Genomic DNA, 19,051 nt, shown 5'->3' on the forward strand with positions numbered 1-19,051 from the left:
CAAATATAAGGAAAAACCTAAGGCAGATAACTAATGCATTGCTGTTTTGGTAAATTTTATTTTTTCCTTTTAATAATGGAAGTGCTGGGGGTGGGTGTGTTTTTTCAGAGGCAGAAACAGGGTCAGGTTTATTTACAATGCAATTAACACCGTGGTGTAAAGCAGAGGTTTAACCACAGCTGGCAACTAAATACCACACAGCTGCTCCCTCTGTCCCTACACCAGGAAGGGGGAGGAATCTGAAGGGTTAAAGTGAGAATCCTGGGTTGAGATAAAGATGGCTTAATGGGTAAAGGAAAGGTGTTGCATGCAAGTACAGCAAAACAGAATTCATAGAGGTGTTTTTATCCATGACTGCATTGATGTGCTTCTGCTGGAATTCATCCCTCTAGTACCCTGCTCCTCCATACCAAGTATTTTGAGGTGGAAGTTCTGTGAAATACATCTTCTTGCATTGTGTGATGCAGATTTATCCTTTCTACTGGTCAGAGGAATTTCCTGGTTTTCTTCTTGCCTTTGACAGCCTCAGTTTTGTGAAAAGTGTCATCTTCTATTTTAAATTATTTTGTTTCAAGCTAAATAATTCAGTATAGCAGACATCTTTACCTAGAAGGCACTACTGAAATCAGAGTTACATTGGTTTGCCAACTACCTCAAACAATTCAAAAGGGATGTTATTTGAAGTGTGAAAGCTGATGTTGCTTTCTAAGATGTAAAGATGGGTGGCTACACAAGGAGGCAAATGGGAAAATACAGCTCCCTCCCCTAAAGGAGAAATGAGGAGAGAGCAAAAGAAATTTCTTAAATGTATCCATCATCTGCAATAAATAAATAGCAATGAAGGTTACCTTAAAAATGGAGATTAGTAAGGGAGAGTGATTTCTCTGAATATATTGATTAGGGAGCTTAGAAAGAATAGTAGAAAGAGGGAAATAAAAAACCTGAATTACCTTTAAAAAGAGTAAACTGATTCATTAAAGGCTTTGAGATGAAAATTGAGAATGGAAATTGAGCTACTGAATCTAACTTGGTGTCTCATTTTAATAAAGTAATAGGAACAGAATTACAAAACCTGCAAATTTTTATAGCAGGTATGTCTATCTACTACTGGTGAGTGTATTTTGTCATGGAGTCACTTGGCTTAGAGTGCTGAGAAACCCTACTTTCCCCCCACAGCCCCTGAACTCTGTAGTGTTATGGTGGAAGAATAAGACTTATTCTTCTATGAGTTTCCTTTTGTGAATGTTTCCAGCCTAGAGATGTTCCTGCTGAAGGGCCATGGTAAGTTTTGATGAGGAGCTTTTGTGTTTACCTGCCCACCTTTCTCTTTATGAGGATTTTGTAATCACTAAAGTTATTTCTCACATAAATTTTCTTTCCGTCACTGTGACAAAATTGCTTTAATAATTCCCTGTTTTCCCTGTTTTGTAGAGCTATCAGTCTCCACTTATTTGAGGGAGGTGCCTCTCTCTTGAGGTGATAATACCTTTTTTTGAAGAGATATTTCTTATGTTTCAGTTAGTTCTCCTTTTTTATTGTTTACAATGTATCTTTATATGGTTTCTTCTTCAGTATATTGAAAATTATTATAATTTATACAAAAACATATTGTGAATTCAGAGACAGGTGCACAGTTTATGCAAAGCAATCACATAATTTCTTTGAAATGTGGTGCCTGAACAAGGCATTATGAATGAGATTGGCAGTGGTAGACTGAGTTTGAAGGAGTTCATTGTGTTTCAAAGTGAAGCTGCTTATGTGTTTCATTATCATTCATTATGGGAAATGATGAAATTACATATTAAGATTTCTGGTCTTAGCAACAGCAATAAAAAAATGTCTTTTTCTGTGCTGTGCCATGGGGGGACCCATGAATCTAAACCCATTTGCAAAGGAGATTGTGTTTACACGTCCTTCTCTCCAGCTGTACAGAAAATCCACATTCACTCAGCTTGTGCTGGTGTGGATCTCTGCTTTCTAGGAAATATTTCAACCATTGCCCCAAAGTATCAGGGAGTTTGCCAAGGAAAACTGAATGTAGAGCAAGGCAGATAGTGCTGGTAAATTGGCTTGCCCGTGAGGCTTAGTGCTGTCCAGGTGTGGTACCCCTGTTGTAAAAATGGGTAATAAACGCAATAAACCTACTAATGGCAAAGAAATGCATTAGGGAAAAATAAACAGAACCAAAAACAAACAAAAAAGACAACCAAGCTAACAAGAAACCATCCTTGCAGATAGTACTAATAAAGGACAACCTTTGAAGAATCCCAAGTTTTATCTTGCTGGTGTCACAAATGAGTCTTGTTGTTTAGCCCCCGCTCCCCCAGCTCACCATGGAGAACAAAAACTTGGGGAATTACTTTCCCGCTGGGACAATGTGATAAGATACTGCCATCTACAGGTAACACATCTCCTCTTGAACTTGCACTATGTGCAAAAATGCCTTTGGAGCTGCTGCTGGTTATAACCCCAATATTCCAGACTCTTTCTTCTGAATTCGAAGTATACTTGTTAAAGAGAGCCCATGGGGAGCACACGTAGCTGCAGGGTATGCAGCAAAATTCCTGTTCTGCTTGCACAGTGTCTGGATACAGGTGTTTTGGCAGGCTCAGAGAATTTAAGCCATATCTGAAATATTTATGTATGCATGTGAAAACCTTTGTGCCTTGAAAAAAAATCCCTCTGAATTCTTGAGGGTTGTCACAAGCAGAAAAGGTAATTGTGTGTTTGGTGTCTGTTCATTGAGGCATGAGGCTGGTACAGATTCCTCTGATCACAGCTTCCCTCTCTTGCCCTTCTCTCTGTGTTAAGCTCTTAGGACAAAAACACAGCGTTATGTTGTGTTGTTTACTAAGCTTTAAATATGACCAATGAGTTTTGATAATGGATTGAAAGTAACCATCATAGTGATGCTTCCATGATTTTTCATCAATTCATTGGATGAGCAAAAAATCAGGGTGCTAGAAGAGAAGTACTGATGGAGTTAGCATTAGCATAAAGATTTTTAAATAGTTTTAGTATTATCATTTCTATGGCTTTTCAAATGTCGTCAGTTTTAAGGTCCTGGTTTGCTCAAAGGATTTGAGGGAAGATTTGAAGCCATTAATTCTATATCAGACTTTGTTTCAGGCTTAATTGATTGTTAAGGGATATTACAGAATAGTCATGCTGCAGGAAGTAATGTGCTAGAAATAATCCTCCCTGAAGAATTGTACGGTTTGATGTATACTGCTGAAGCAGGAAATTGTGACCTTTTATTAAAAAGATAAAAAGCCTGAAAAATAAGTTTAACTTGTATGGTTTTATTTTGGAAATGGAGTCAAGTATCAGCACAAACTGTTTGTGGACTTGTATCTCAAGTGTAGAACAACTTGGTGGTGTTGCATAAATCAGAGAAGGAGGCCTTGAACTATGTGCGTAGTGAAAGGGGTGAGGTATTTAAGGGACTGGGTGTCCCAGTTCAAGAAAGCTTTTGAATTCTTACCACCAAGTAGGTCCTTGGCTTTATCAAAATGTGTTTTTGAGCTGCAGCATGCATGGAAAATAGCTTTCACTTTGTACGTAAGGCTACTGGAGCAGTATGGATATCACTGTAAACATGTGGCAAAGAATGTCTTATTGGATTGTATTATCTTGGCTTTCATGAGGTTGTATGTCATACAAATGTCACTATTAAAAGATAATAAAAAAGCTTAAACAGCCTTTACCTCTGATTTTCACATATCTTTAATCTTCAAAACTGTGCTACCTTGTGCTTCTGAATACAGCATTTCAAGGGAGGATAGATAAAATCTGCAGGTAAAAACATTCTAAGGTTCAAAGAATCCATTGTATATTTGGATGTCAGACACTACTAGAATTTCTTTACCTTGTAATCTATCTTGAAAATAACTGATTGGGTTTAGGGGTGTCAAATACCTGCTTCTAGCCTTAGTGGCTCATGATGTGTAATTTCTAAACACTTATTTCTCAAAGGAGGCCTCCCCACCTGATAAATGCTGTGCAATTGCACAGTTGAGAAGGATAGAGGGGGTGTTTCCTTTTCAGTTCTTTTCAGATAAGTTACATCTCAGGGGACTGAGCAGGGACTGTGGTGGAGAAAGGAGCAGCAAAATTAGAAAGCTGATCTTTCCAGTCTTCCCTATGGCTCCTCATTCACTTTTGTCCCCTGTTACATTTGTAGGTGTGGACATTTTTTTCCCTTTAGAAATGCTCATCTTTATTTTCATTTTCCAGTACGTAACAATCTCTTCTCTCTCTTTTAACCAGGGAAAGAGAGGATTTCTTCATTATAATGTCAGGTTTTCCTTACCTTTTCATTCTGAATAGCTCAGGAGTTCTTGAAAAAGTTATCAGGGGTTTTCTTGACCAGACACCTTGACCAGAAACAATGTTGTGTCAAAACACAGATATATTAGATATACATTACATTGCATTGCACTGATATATTAGATATAAAATATATTTATTTATTGCTGTATCCCCAGTTACTTGAATTTTGGACTTTGCTGCACAAAGGGCTGTGGAACGAAGCTCTTTGTGATTTCAGCATCCTTCGTGTCCAGTGGAAATACAGAATCATGTAACCAGTTGCGGTTGACATTTATACAGCAACTCACCTTCTGGACTTTTTGATGCTTTTCCAGATTTATTAAATGATCAAAATTAATTGCTGTGACAAAATAAATGCTTGTCGTCAGAATTTGAAGGTGGCCATGTCCTGTCATGGTGAGCTCTGCTGAAGAACTCTTGTCCCCAGGCAGCAAGGGCTGACAAGGGGGGTACCACATCCAACACAGGGCAAGGGGGGACAGGGAGGGGTGAGGCCCTGTGGAGGGACAGAAAAGTGGGGAACTGCTGTTTAGGGCGGTAGGAGAGGCCAGAAGGAGCAGCAAGGTAACCTGATATGTTGGTAAGCAGACAAGGGAGAGAGAGGCTGTAAAGGCAGACAAGGGAACTGCAGAAATGAGGATTTGAGAAGGGGTACAAGGAGGGATATAGACATGTCTGAGGGGGTAGGTGATGTCTCCTGGGAAGAGGTCTCAGTAAAATGGATTCCTGAGTGCTGATCCAGCATGTTACACATGCTCTTAACTTCAAACCTATGAAGTCAATGCACTTAGAGTAAGTGCATTTTAAGTATCTTACTGAGTCAGGGGAAGTGTGCAACTCCATGTTTAATTTAGACCTTACATACATTTAACTCTTCAGTGAGATTTCTGTGAGCTTTATCCTCTAAAATGTTTGCAGGAACATGCATGTTTTTGTATGAGAGAAAATTCATCTAAGGTAACTTCTCTGGTAGCACAAATGGCTGGCATGCTTGTTTGTAGAGTTGTGCATTTATTTTTGGTTATTTGAGTAGGAGTGACTTTGGTTATTTGACTTATTTGAATTGAGTGATTAAGCTTTCTCCAGAATACGTGCTCTGTTTTGATTTGCTCTGATGCAGGGTCTGGTCCAAAGCTTACTGAGGCTGGAGGAAAGACTCGTTACTTTCACAGCTTTTAATCAGAACTCTAAGGTACCCAGAGGCCCAAATGAAAAACAAGAGCTTTTGAATACCTTCAGCCAGAGAAGCACATTATGCTGCTTTAGCACTGGAGCATCATAAAACTCCAAGAAACAGCTTTTTGCCTTTCTTTTTGTTTTTCTTTTGTTCAAATCAGAGCTGGTTTTAGTGCAGCTATAGGTTTGTAAAAATGGGATTGTTCTTTCAACTCTTAAAGAAAGAGGATAGGACTTTGAGGTTAAGATCACTATGCTAATTATTCCCTTTGTTATTTCCATGTATAAAGATCTGCACCATTTTATTTCCATTGCTGCTGTTGTCTCCAGGATCATTTTCACTTATTTACTCTATAGACGTGTTATTAGTATGTGTATGAACCAGGCCCCTTCTGACAATGTGTTATCCTAGAGGGCAGAATTGCATCCAATTAAGTGTCTTCCCCAAAATTACTATGCTTCTTAAATGACATTTTCAGATCATTACTATCAAAAATGAAAGGAGACTTTGCAAGATAAATTTGGGCTAAATTCTCAAGTCCAGGAAGTTTCAAGAATTTACATCCTTCAGGGTTATTTACATGATTTTACTCCTTGGTGGGTTGAGCAGCACTGCACACAGAGCTAGGAACTGGGAATTGTCAGTATGACAGAATTTTCAGTATTGTCAAGGAAATTAAAAAGCCCAACATGGATAACTTGGGAGGCTTAAAACTGCTCTACAATGTGGGTAAGGATCTCCAGAAATCAGTAGGTTGATTTCCAGAGCATGGTACAATTCCCATATTCCTAATGGAAAAAAAAACTATCTTATAAGCACACACTCAAGATTTGGAGCAGTGCTCTGCAGAGGTAAAAATAAAGGTGCAGGAGAAGGATATAGGGAGCTGTACAGGACCCTTCCAATGCCCTGTGAGGAGTAGCTCTGTCATAGTTTGACACCAAACCCAGATTGTGTCATGCTTTTAGCAGTGAACACAAGCTTTTCTAATATTTTTTACCTGGGACTCCTCAATCCAATGTCTAGTATAAAGGCTAAAAAAACAGCAGACTACTGGTTGATTATTCTTTTATTTTTTTTAGTATGATTTACCTAAGGAAAAAAACCTGACCTTTGGGGTGGGAACAAAGCTTCTGTGGGTTATCAGTTTTGTGATCTGAGCTCAGTAGCAACCTTGTTGTGATTTAAAGGTGGTTTGGAAAAAAACCCCAACACTTGGACTCTCCTAATGACCCCACAATAACTTTCATTTATTTGCATGCATCTAGACCTCAAAAATTGGAGCTAAGTCTACTTCCCTTCATCCTTTTCTTTTTTAACACCCTCAACATGCATAAAGCATCTTTTTCAAAAGCCTGGCATTGCTCATTTTTCTCTTCTTGGTGGGACAGAGGTTCAGAGTGCAGCAGGAGCTGCAGGTGTGGGATTGCAGCTCCATCCCTGAGCCTGCCCAGCTCCCGCAGCAGCTGGGACTCATCTGCCCCTCAGCACTGGTTATATTCCAGAGGTCTCACTTTGCCTCCATAGGCCAAGGTCTGGAGGTGGCTGCTGTGGGAATTTGGGGGTGTTTCAGCCATTCTCAGCCAGTTATTTTGCTTATTTCTTGTAATTGCAGAATAATTTTCTAAGTGCATCAGACAAATGCACGGAGTTTGTGTCTCAAGTGCTGCATTGAAGGGATGGATTCAGGCTTGTTCCTTGACACCAGTGCAGGTTTTTGTTACAGGCATCTTTGAAGGAAGGTTTCTCTTTGTCATATTCAGAAAATGCCTCTCTGAAGTCGATTACTGTCATTTTTTCTTTGATTCCTGGTTTCTCTGTTTTTCTCTTCTGTTGTAAACATTTCAGTATTTCCTGTCAAAATAGCAGTTTACTTTGAGACAGACTGTGTTCAGAGATTTCCATCCTAGAGAGCTGGTTCAGTTCAGTATTACCCTGTGCAGTTCAGTAACAGAGCTAACCTTTGTTGTGGAGTCACAATACCTATATTTGTAAACCAGCTACAACAGATAGCCCTGATAGACTCTCCCTAATAAGATTTCATAATGTTTTTATGAGCAGCTGAAATAAATTGCTTTTAAAAAGTGCCATACTGCATTAAATGGGGTTATGTGCAGTTATCCTCTGTCATATGAAATAATTCACAGACTCACAAAATGCAAGCTGGGAAGCCACCCCTGGGCATTTGGACTATTTTTCTTTCCTTCCTAGCCTTGGAAATAGCAATTTCAACAGAATCCATAGCCACGTACAAGAGTAGTCTGATACAGATTCTTTCCTTCTTTAAGCCTGATCCTGCAGTCTTTATTAATATCAGGAAAGCATGCTAACTTGGAAGAAGTGTAGCCAATTTTTTATAAGCTGATTTTCATGAGGATACCTTAATGTTGTGTGGGTTATAAGAGATTTTGTTTGTGTGTGGTATAAAATATATTTTGAAGAGAAACTTTGATAGAATCCTTTAGCAAATATCAGGAGTGAACTGTTGAATTAATGTTATTGATAAGGGTATTTTATGGGCGCACAAGATTAGTATAGTAAGTCTCAATTTATTACGGTCTGTTATGTATTTTATAGCTATCACATTTAATTGTCACTACTGTGTTCAACAGCAGGTTAAATAGAAATTATTTTTGTCTTAGAAAAATTAAAGTAGAAAAAAATGCATGTTACTGAATTTTCTTGATCTGTGGAACCACAGGAAAAAAATTCTAGAATGAAGGGTATATTTTTCTGCCATCTCCTAAAGGGCAGGTTTTGGAACCTGGTGACTTGACACTTGTTTTTGAAGGAACAGCAGTCAAGTTTAAATTTCTATTCCAAAGAGTAATACATTGCTAGTTTTGAAGACTGCCATCCTATAATATTTTAATGATAATTATTTTTTAAAAACCAGCTGCTAGGAGAGCTTTCCTTTTTTCACATAAATAAAATCCTGTACAACATTTCAACAGGCCACATGACTGTATATTATTTGTTACTGATCTCTGGAAAAGGTCTAGGTCAGAATTGTCAAATTTGAAATACTAAAGAAAATTATCTTTGAATACATTGGTCTAGAAGAGTTTGTCACTAGTAAGCCTGCTTATGCCAGAAACACTGTCTGTCTGTCCCCTGCGTGGAGCCCTGGGGAGGCCAGAGAGGCTCCAGAGGATTTTGGCAGCCCCTGGTGCTGCTGGCTTCAAGAAATCTAATTGGCCTGTAAGCAATTCATGGATCATAACATAGACTATAATGCAATGTTCTGATTAGTTCTGTGCAGTTCTTGGAAATGTCAACAGTTCAAAACATTGCTAAAGAGTCTCTGGGTAACCTGAGCATAAACTGCTGGGATGTGCTGTGAAACATTTCCTGCTTCAGATGCTGCTAAATATGACAAGAGGCAGCAAACTCTGGTACATGCAAGTTAGGATGCATGCAAAAGTACATTTTGTTAGACAAATACAATCCTGTCACAGTATTATCTAGATGGCCATTTTCAAACCTATTTCTGTGTGTGCACAATATATGCCCATCTTAAAGAATATATACAGCCACTGTGGTTTTAAAACTGTGCAGACTAGTGTGTATATGTATATCTCCTTCCAATATTTTTGCAGCTGCTTAGTTGGGATACTAAGACTGACATCCTGAATGTCTCTTGGTCGGAATAAGTCTAAAGCCAGTTAATCCATTCATTCCAGGAGTGTTTAAAGAGTTAAAAATGCAAGAAAAGCATACACATAAATTAACAGGTGTAGAAAGCTAAGAACACTGGTTTTGCACCTGCTTGACCTACTGTGAAATATCAACAAAGTGTTTGGAGACACAGAGTGCAATACCTTTGAAGAAAAGCGAACCATGAAATGTGATTTCAAATAAAGCTTTCAAAGGGGGATAAACCACTCAGGGTACGTGTGGCTTAATAGAATGTAATTGTTTTAATCAGTGTTTGACATACACCGTCATTAACTGTGGAGATTATGTCTACCTTGTTTAATAGGATATTAATTCCACAGCTATGCAGCAGTATGTGGAAGCTGCATGGTATACCAAGTGTGGTATGATATTATTTTTTCCTCTTTTTCCCTAAAGCCTTATTATGGAGGGAGAATTCTTGGATAGTTACCGGTGTAAGAAGTTCCTTTGATTTTGTGTGTAGGAGTTTAAGCTGGTGTATCACAGCACTTCAGCAGTGCTCACATTTGCAAAAACAGGCTGTCCTTCAGACATCTGAGGCCCATTTCAGAAGCATTTTTCTTTGCTGTTTCACTAACAGAAATCACTGAAGGACACAAATCTATCTCTTTCCCTCGTACACAGAAAAAGCCTCCCAGGCAGTGGTTTCAGTTCAGCACATTCATTACCTTTTAATTGCTTCTAAATTGCATTGTGACCTGCTGCATCAATAGCTGAATCTAGCAGAAAGTAGCACAAGCTGAGCATATGTGGTGTAGAAACTTAACTGGCAGTTGTTTTGCTGCTGGACTGCAGAAAGGACACCCCATGAAGGACAATGGCATTTTGGGATCTTTTTCAATACAGTATCATTAGCATTGTTTGGAAGTAGCTGTAACTATCAGCTTGTTTATATGCCAGAAATGCTCCCTTTGGGCAATGAGCAGCCCAGAACCTTGTGCATCACTATCAGATGTGGATATATGTATTAAGTTTTTACATGTCACTGACTAAATGTAAAGCTTTCAATGTCAGCTGTGGCATGTAAAAGCTTCCATGGAAAACGTACTTGCATGCAAAGTCACAACTGAATAAAGAATTTTATTTAAAATTCTAAGCCATGGTATAAGAATCACCCTTGGAGGAAAGATAAGCTTGAATACGTTTTAGACTGAGCCACAGCAGGCCCAGGCTGTGAAAGGCAAGCTATCACACCAACCACTGTGGAAGCTGAGGTATAAAAATCACTGCTCCCCTGGAAGGCTTATTCAAAGCTATTTTGCAATCACTTATAGGATGTAACCACACCATCTTACCTACTGACAATTTCAGCCACCTAGCATGTGTGTTTTAGTCCTTTGCTTTACTCCTCCCCACCACCCAAAAAAGGTACAATGACTGTGAGCTGGAGTGTGGTGTTCCCTGTATTGCAAGTGCACATTTCCTTTGCTTTAGCCTTTACATTTAGCAAACCACGTGTATAGAATTAGTGCAGCTGTTGTTCCTTTACAATTTTTGTAGGATATTCTTTGTATCTTTTTTTTTTTTTGTGGGAACAGTGTTCAGTTAATAGTGAAGAACAGCAGTATTTTTAAATTCTTTCTTTGAAATTGCCCTACTTTAGGGATTGTATCTATTATAATGGCTTAACACTGCTGCCTTTTGTCCACTACAGAGACTGCTGTGGATTCTTTTTGTAAGATATTTTCCACTTTAGAGCCAGACATAATTTGGATTGTTTCACAGGCTGCACCAGTCTGCAACTGGGGACACTGGTGAGAGGTTCAAAAGAAAGTGGTTTGTGTATATTGGTCTCTTGACTAATACACACAATTACAAAGATTTAGATCATTCTTATGCTGTTTTCAGATTTTGAGGTCACTATCTATTCAACACTTTCATCCACAAAAAGGCCTTTCCCAAGCATGCTGGGAGCATTAGAAATTCTAGATGTCCTTGAACTGCAATAGCATCACCCAGCTCCTCTCAGGTTACTCGTGTTTATCTCCGCTTTTCTGGTATGAGAGAGACCCCTGGAGGCAACAAAGCTCTGGAAGTGGCACGTAAACTGCCAATGCTGAAAATTAGGAGAAGTAGCAACAAGTTTCTGTGCAGTGATCCTTGGTGGACAGAACCACCAGAGACTGTGGGGAGGGACTTTGTTGGGTTTTTAGTGTGAGACACATCAATACCACATCCAGATCGAGGTCAAGTCCTCAGGTTGTACTCCAGTTTATCAGAACTACGTTCAGGCTGTGGTTGTCATGCTCTCATCTGAGTGGAGATGCCTGCAGAGCACTGGGAGGGAAGCAGGAAGGGTGTTGCAAAATGATTTTTGCTTTCATTTTGGACTACATCTATCTCAGCTATGGCTGAACCCCAATGTTTGCAAAGCCTTTAGAAAATGTTGTAGACTGAAATGAAATGTTTGGCTGGAAATAATATAGAATACTATTATTGCTTTCTATTTTTTTCTTAGAGGAATTAATGACATTATTAAGCTAATTAGATTCCCATTACATATAAGGAAAAATGCTGACTGAAAATCTGTAGCCATAGTAATGGCGTAATCTGACTACATGGTTACACTCTTCAGTTCTGACCTCAAAAGCTAACTATCAAGTATATGAAGCATTTCCTCAAAGCTACTCTCAAATTTGTCATAAGGATGAGTAAATAAATTATTCACAAGTGCTAGCCTGGTTAAAGCCAAGTATATTAGAAATATTATCCATATATTTGTCAACTCCTCTTTGAAAAACATTTTTCTATTGCTGTAAATTAGCTATTCTATTGCTATCTACTTAAAGGAGAGAGCAAAAAAAAAAGGAGCCACATTTCTGCTCTGTGCCCTAGAAAGCTCTCGTGGAACAAAAGATCTCTTAGACTAATGCATTTCAATAGAGTTCAACAGAGTGTTTCAATGAAAGGTCTACCCCTATTTTTCTCCTCATATGGTAGCTTTGAAATGTTGACAGATGTGATCTACTGCCACACTCCAGAATTGTCTGATGGAAATCAAAGATATGTATTTGCTCTCCTTGAGGTGAGCAAAAGTTGACTGACCCCCCTAAATAGAAAGCTAAATTCAGAACCTTTTTTTTAAAAAAAAAAAAAAAGGAATACTAATGTCTTAATTTCTAAAGTTGGATGAGTCACTGCAGGCTCAGGCTTTCACAGGGATTAGTCACTGCACTGTGGGTCTCCACTGCTCTCCATAAACACCATATGAGGTTTGGAGCAAGGGCGCAGTTTGAGCTCGCTGTCGCACTCTGGCTCTGCCTGCAGGAAACTGGCTGGGTGCAAATGAGCTTGGACTCAAAGCCACATCTCTCTGCCTGGCAGGAGCACAAGGAATATCTGTCTCTATCTATTTGTTTATGTATGCTCTTGGACCTATTGGTTTTTCCAGTGATCCATGGGTTACAAAGCAGGGTTTAGGCACAGCAGTTCTGCCAAACCCTGGACAGCTGTGGAGTATGATAAGAACCACATAGTTCATGATTCACATGATATCAAAGCACTTCAGGAAAAAAGGTTTCAGACCTTCTGCTTTCTGAACATTTTTCACATGCAGAAGAGACCACTTCCTTTTAGTTTTCAAATGCTGTTTCTCCTACAGCTTGTTTATGACTGTCACTGCATGAACTGACCAAGTGACTCAAACACGTTGGGTGGAGACTGGTATTGCAGCTCACCTGGTAAATGCCCTGTACCTCTCTTGCAGTGCTAAGAAGTGTAAGCCTGCCCAGCAGGCAATGCTGCTGAAGGGATGGTGATGTGCATCTGACTTGTAGCTCAGCCAAGTCTCTTTTGTCCCACTCCTTGGCAAAGGGGCAGGAAGGAGAAGCATTATTGCAGCGAGGGGATGTGAAGTGGTGTCAGGTCCCCTCAGGCAAGGACTGATCTTGAAGCTCCTTGCTAACAGCTCTGTGCTGCACCAGGACCAGTGTAATAGAGCTGCCTTGCTGACACTTGAAGTTTGTTCAGACTGAGGCTCAAAGGTGCTTTCATTAATGTGAGTTAGGCTTTGCATTTTTTTCCCTTCTGACATTAAGGAGTTGACTTTTGCTTTCCCAAGGTCACACAAGAAAGGGATTCTGAGAAGACACCCCAGGTATCCTGGCTCTCATTCCTATACATTAGTCTCAAAGCATCTTGTCCTCTTTTGCTCCCACACATTTATCTCTTTAGCTTCCACGCTGCTTGTGGGGTTTTGCTGCACTGCACACACTGCCAAGCTTTGGAAACACAGTGTTGTAGGTAATGAATGGTATCAATTTTCTTGCAAGTACTGTGTATTTGTAGTATAACCCTATTAACACTGGCAAGCTAGCTTTTATGATTGCTGAATAAATCCTGAAGGCTAGGTCCTAAGTAAAGTTAATATCTGCCACATAGATATTACCCAAGGGAATATACCACTCTTTGAAGTAGTTTTAGTCTTTGCAGGACTGTGAAAGTTTAATGCAACTCATAATCTGTTATCAGAAAATATTCATGGGAAAGCTCAAATGTGAAAGCACACCGAAAGCTCCTGTAATTTTTTTTCCTAAGATACTGAGCTGTTGGTGTCTTTTAAAATCTGAAATGGAAATGAAGATGCTATATAGTCAAGTACTGCATAATGAAATAAACATGCACTAATAAAATAACTTCACTGTGGAATCTTTCCATCCTGAAATTTCTGTAAAATATTTGTTAATTTATTTCTGATATTTAATGAAAATATAATACAGTTTGAGAACTAAGTTCTGTATTGTCAATGGAATTTAGTGGGAAAAGTCTAAGAAATTACCCTACATTTGAAGTAAAAAGAAATACCATTGCCAAAACAGAGCATAAAGGAAATTCTGAATTATGAACACCCGTGAATCAACTTTGCTTCATAAAGTTCATGTGTTACAGTAGATAATAAACATTGTTGAATGTTCTAAGCCTACATTAAAGTGCTCTATGAAACCGCCTAGGATGATTTTCTGTCTAGCAGTGGCGAAGGGAAGTTGAATACATGTGGCTATGAGAAGTAAACCCCCTAATTCTGGGGACAGCAGGGACCAAGATGGATCCCCCTCCTAATTAGAGCAGCCTCGAGGCTGCTCCATTTTATGCTCAGCTCCCAGTGCTCTCCAGAGTCCACTTGCAAAGGGAGGTTTTCTGGGAGACAGAAAAGCATCATTGCACCTGTGAAGGAACTGGTAGTGGTATATGCAGCACTATTATGTTACCTGGAGACTGCCTCATCCTGGGGACATTCCTGGGGGATTACTGGATTTGGTAGAACTGAAGGATGAGATTCATCATTCTGTGTCAATTTTGAGAGTTAAAATAGCCCGCTTCACAACCCCACATAAGAAAACAAGGCAAGATGAGAAACTCAAATGACTTGTAACTGTGGAGATTTTAGACTGTTCCAATACCTGAGCAAGGATATAAAAGTCAAGCAATATACATTTACCTATTTGGGAGTGAGGCAAGAGGTTTTCAATAAGAAATATCTCTTTGTAGCTGTCGATCAGGCATTGACAGAACTGCATCAGCTTTCCCAAGTTCTGTGTATCATTATCTAGCAAGTTTCTTTGTCTCTTTGGAGTTATTTCCCAGCTTCAAACATGTTTATTTACTCGTTTTTCCACTTGTAAACTAACTTAAGTAGTCCAAAGACTTGATTTGTGCTTCCTTTATCCCAGAAACAGGGTGAGCAAATGACTGCAGATGGGAGGATAGCTGGATAGCTCTGGCTGGATTTTGCAGCTGGAAAAACCTGGGTACATCCAGCAGCTGGAGTCCAAGTCCAGGCAGCTTTGCCTGCCCTCCTATACAGCACCAATCCTAATGCATCATAACACACATCTGCTAATTGGTTTTATAGCTTATTCACTTACTGCCTATACCAATCATTTTTCTTGCTGTGCTCCAGGCTGTGTTCCCTGATTTTGCATGTCTTGCTGTGTGACCTTGGAGAGGCATGAACATTGTGAATTTTGAAAATAGATTTGAAATTAACTTTCTTTGTGGGCTTTTTCCCCCCATGCTATAGTCTTGTGAGAGAATCACCTTTAGGCTTTTGCTGAAATAGTTTGGCTTCCAAAGTACTGTGTAATAAATTGTACATTCTAATGTTATTTCTTTATGGCTGCCACAAAATTCTTTGTAAATAGATGAATGTTTTTCTTGTGACCTGTTTAAAGTTAAAAGTTTGAAAACAAGTTTGGCTGGCACAGCAAACCATCAGCACAGTTTGATTTTCTTATCCACTTAAAATCCCCATGTTCTACTTGAATACATATTCTCAAGAAAGTTAGAGGTGGTTGGAGACCATGTAGGTCAAGGGAAAATGTGGGTGGAGGTGATTGCTGGACACTGTATTTGTTCTCTCTTGTCTTCTGTAGATATTTAGATTATTAGTCTCACTTAATCTGAAAGCCTTCTAGATTTGTGTGTGAGCAGTTGACATCCATCAGATTGCCAGCTAAATGAGATTATCTGTTGTTTAGGGGTGTGCAGGTACTGTGTGCTTAAGCTCAAGTAGCCACAGGTAGCTGAGGTGAAGCCCATTCCAGGAAACAAATTTTGTGTCTGAGGAGGAACTTCTAGGGCACTTTAAGAGAAATATTGATGGAATAAGAATATGCTAAGAGGTTACTTAAAAGAAAAAGGTCAGTCTTTCCTCTCAATATAAAACTCTTAGGAAAAGTAAATAAGCAAAGTCCTGTCTGAACATTAGTGAAAACAAATGCTTGAAACAGTGGCATAATTAGTGAAAATCAGCCTCCAAGTGATATTTGAAGAGATTGGAGATTTCATTGCTCAGATGCAGTGAGGCTGGACTCACTGTCTTTAGCAGTGTTCGCTGTCTTCAGCGGATTTGCAAGTTTTGCACTGTCACCTGGCCTGAGATGTAGCCTCCAATTCTCCTCAGCCAATTGGAATATTCTTTTTTGCCTAAATTAGTGTCCTAAAAAAATAAAAATCAAAAGCAGTCCTATGTGTCCAGAAAAATGAAGCATAGAAAAGGTATCTGTTAGTCCTCATTGTTTTGTTAATATTACAACTTAAATTTTTCACTGACGAGATTCTGCTTTATATTTAGGCAGCTAAGCACTTTAATTTTAGAATTGGTAGGGAATTTTATTGTGTTATAAAGCTTTGTCTAGCTGCATATTTGCTGAGAGTTAAGATCCAAGTAGAAAAAGGTCACAAAAACTTAAGTAATTCAAGGCTATCATCTCGTGCTTATAACCCCATAACATCTCAGAAAGGAAACTCATTATTGATTGTGCCTAAGGCTTAGGATAAAGTATGTCTCTGTATAGTTAATTGTACCCCACGGTACTGCATCATTTCTGCTGTGGCAAGCTCAATTTAGTTTTGTGGAAGTATTACCCAGTAAGATTTGCAGATGGGGCTGATAGACATCCATTAATTAGGTGACCACAGGAAATGTGCAACTGTCCAGTTGGGAAATGGGACTTTGTAATGAATTATGTCTGGATGTGCCAGTATTAATGGTACCTCAACATTTGTTGATATGTACCAAGGAAAGTAAATCAAAGCAGGGTTCAGCTGAACCTGTGTTTTGCAATGCAGATGGGTTGCAAGTGCCTCTGCTGGATCAGATCCTAATCTGCTTCAAGTCGTTGCAGCATTAAGGTCACAAGAAGTCTGAGACTGAATTTGGGTTATTTATGTCCAGACATGCACCAGAGGTAGGAAGGAGACCAAAAACAGGGTTTGAAAATAGCAAAGGCTTATCAGTCTGTATCTTTCTTATTGCAACAATAAACGGGTTAGCTCAGTAGTGCCCAGTCCTCTGGGTGAGCTGGACCCTTGTGCTCCTGGAAAGAGGCAGAGAGCACTGAGTTTTGTAGGAGTAGCTCAGCTTCCAGTCTGACAGAATTTAGTTATCACGGGAATTTGTACCTTTAAGAACCAATTTAGCAACAAATTCACATTTCATCTGTTCTTCCTGTGAAGCTGCTTGAAGTGAAATGCAGTGTATTGCACACCAAAGCTGTGTTCAAGTTGTGCTGTGACTTCTGAAGTATATGGCCTCCAAGGAGCTGCCAAAAATCTCCTTATATTTTAGAGTAAGACCCCTAAAACCTTAATGCACCACGTCATTACAATGTACTGCATGGTACCCTTACAAAGTGCTATTAATATGACTTTGCTTTTCTAAATGTATCGCTTTTCTTCAAATACTTCTTGCTTGTGAGTTCTAGTTTTCAGCAAAATTTACAGTCTAATAGTATAAAAAATGTAGCATCAGTTTCTGTAACTGTGCTTTTCCTGGTGTATATTTTCCTGAGGCACTGTGGAAAACAGCTCAAACCTGAAGAGCTCATGCCCCTGTGACAGCGCTTTTACAGTGCTATTGCCCTCCTGTGAGTAAAGGGTCCTTTTAAAAATGAATGTGGAAAAACAAGGACTACTTTGAAAAAGGACTTCATTGGTTGTTTTTTAAGCATAATTAGAATTATCAAAATTTAAATAGAATAAATGTCGGTAGTAAGCATCTAAACTCTTTGAAATAAGCAATCTGTTTTACCTCTCTCTTTATGGAGGAGAAAACTGATAAACTGGAGGTGTTTAACATTTAGAACATTATAGAAATTTTTCTTGTCAGTTTTCAAGTGTTCTGTAGAAATGTAAATTACTGTCTCTTGGTTTGCTCAAAATAAGTTATATAACAATAGACATTGCCAAAAAAATGGTTGCAATTGTAGCAAATTATTTTTGGTGTTACACTAAGTCTTCTTGAGCAAGTTAAATTATTTTTTGGACTCTCAGACTAATTAGTGCCGTATCAAGTTATTTGTAATAAGTAAACTGGGTACACTTTGCAGAACTGTGTTTTTGCTCAGTGGGTGGTTTCCATGGGAAGTGCACACTACTGCAGAAAATTCTTTTGTGTGTGCATATGAAGAAAAATAAGACCATGTGAAAACAAATTCTCAGAATTATAGATTAAAAAAAAGGTCTACTGTGCAAGTATCAGCTAAAAACTCAGTTTTAATTCATCTAGCACACTTAGGTGGAAAAACAATCTCTGACCAAAGCCAGATATTATATTTGTCCAAGGCAACACCTACAGCTCATTTATCATTTCACTGAACCGAGTGATTCATGGCCCATGTATTATTTTCCAGGATGATTAAGTAATAAGACAAGGACATGAAATAAGGAAGGAAATAAATTGGCAGTGTTTCTATAGCTACAATTCTTATGGCTTAATTGTTTAATGGAAATGTGGTGAGGTTCATACATTGCTAATTGGAGGAAACCATGAGCTGATAAGATAATGTAGCGCTTCAGCTGGCTGATTGCTGGGTTCAGACCATGTGTACAAAATTTTAGATTAGCCTATTGATTATCCAGTTGAAATGCCTACCATGTGGAACACTAAATTTGCCCAAGAAAAAAGTAAGACAAACTTCAAAAGGTGTGATAAAACTCTCACAGGATTATGTACTCGCTGACATAGAGCATTCATTTTTTTTAGTTGTACTTGGTTTAATGAATCTGCCACTGCACATTTAATTTTTTATTATATTTAACTTTCATTCTTCACTATTTCTGCATTTAAACAAATGCACCCACACTTGCAGACTACCTTGATGTTAGAGATGAGTTTTCAATGAAGCAAGAAGTGAGCAAGTTCTTGCAGATCAACAAAAAAAGAATGATTTGTAACCTTACTGTAACAACTTTGAAATTGGATTTTATTCAAGAAATGTGTTGCTTATTATTCTAAATATAGTTGGAAAATACTTTCTGAGACAGCAATGAAATAAAATGTGAATGTTGCCCAAGTAGTCCGTAAAATAAAAGATAAGTGTGATGGGTTGCAGAATATAGTGAGGGCAAGTTCATGGTCTTGTA

The sequence above is a fragment of the Zonotrichia leucophrys genome, chromosome 8, assembly GCF_028769735.1.
Source record: "Zonotrichia leucophrys gambelii isolate GWCS_2022_RI chromosome 8, RI_Zleu_2.0, whole genome shotgun sequence".
Classification (NCBI taxonomy): domain Eukaryota; kingdom Metazoa; phylum Chordata; class Aves; order Passeriformes; family Passerellidae; genus Zonotrichia; species Zonotrichia leucophrys.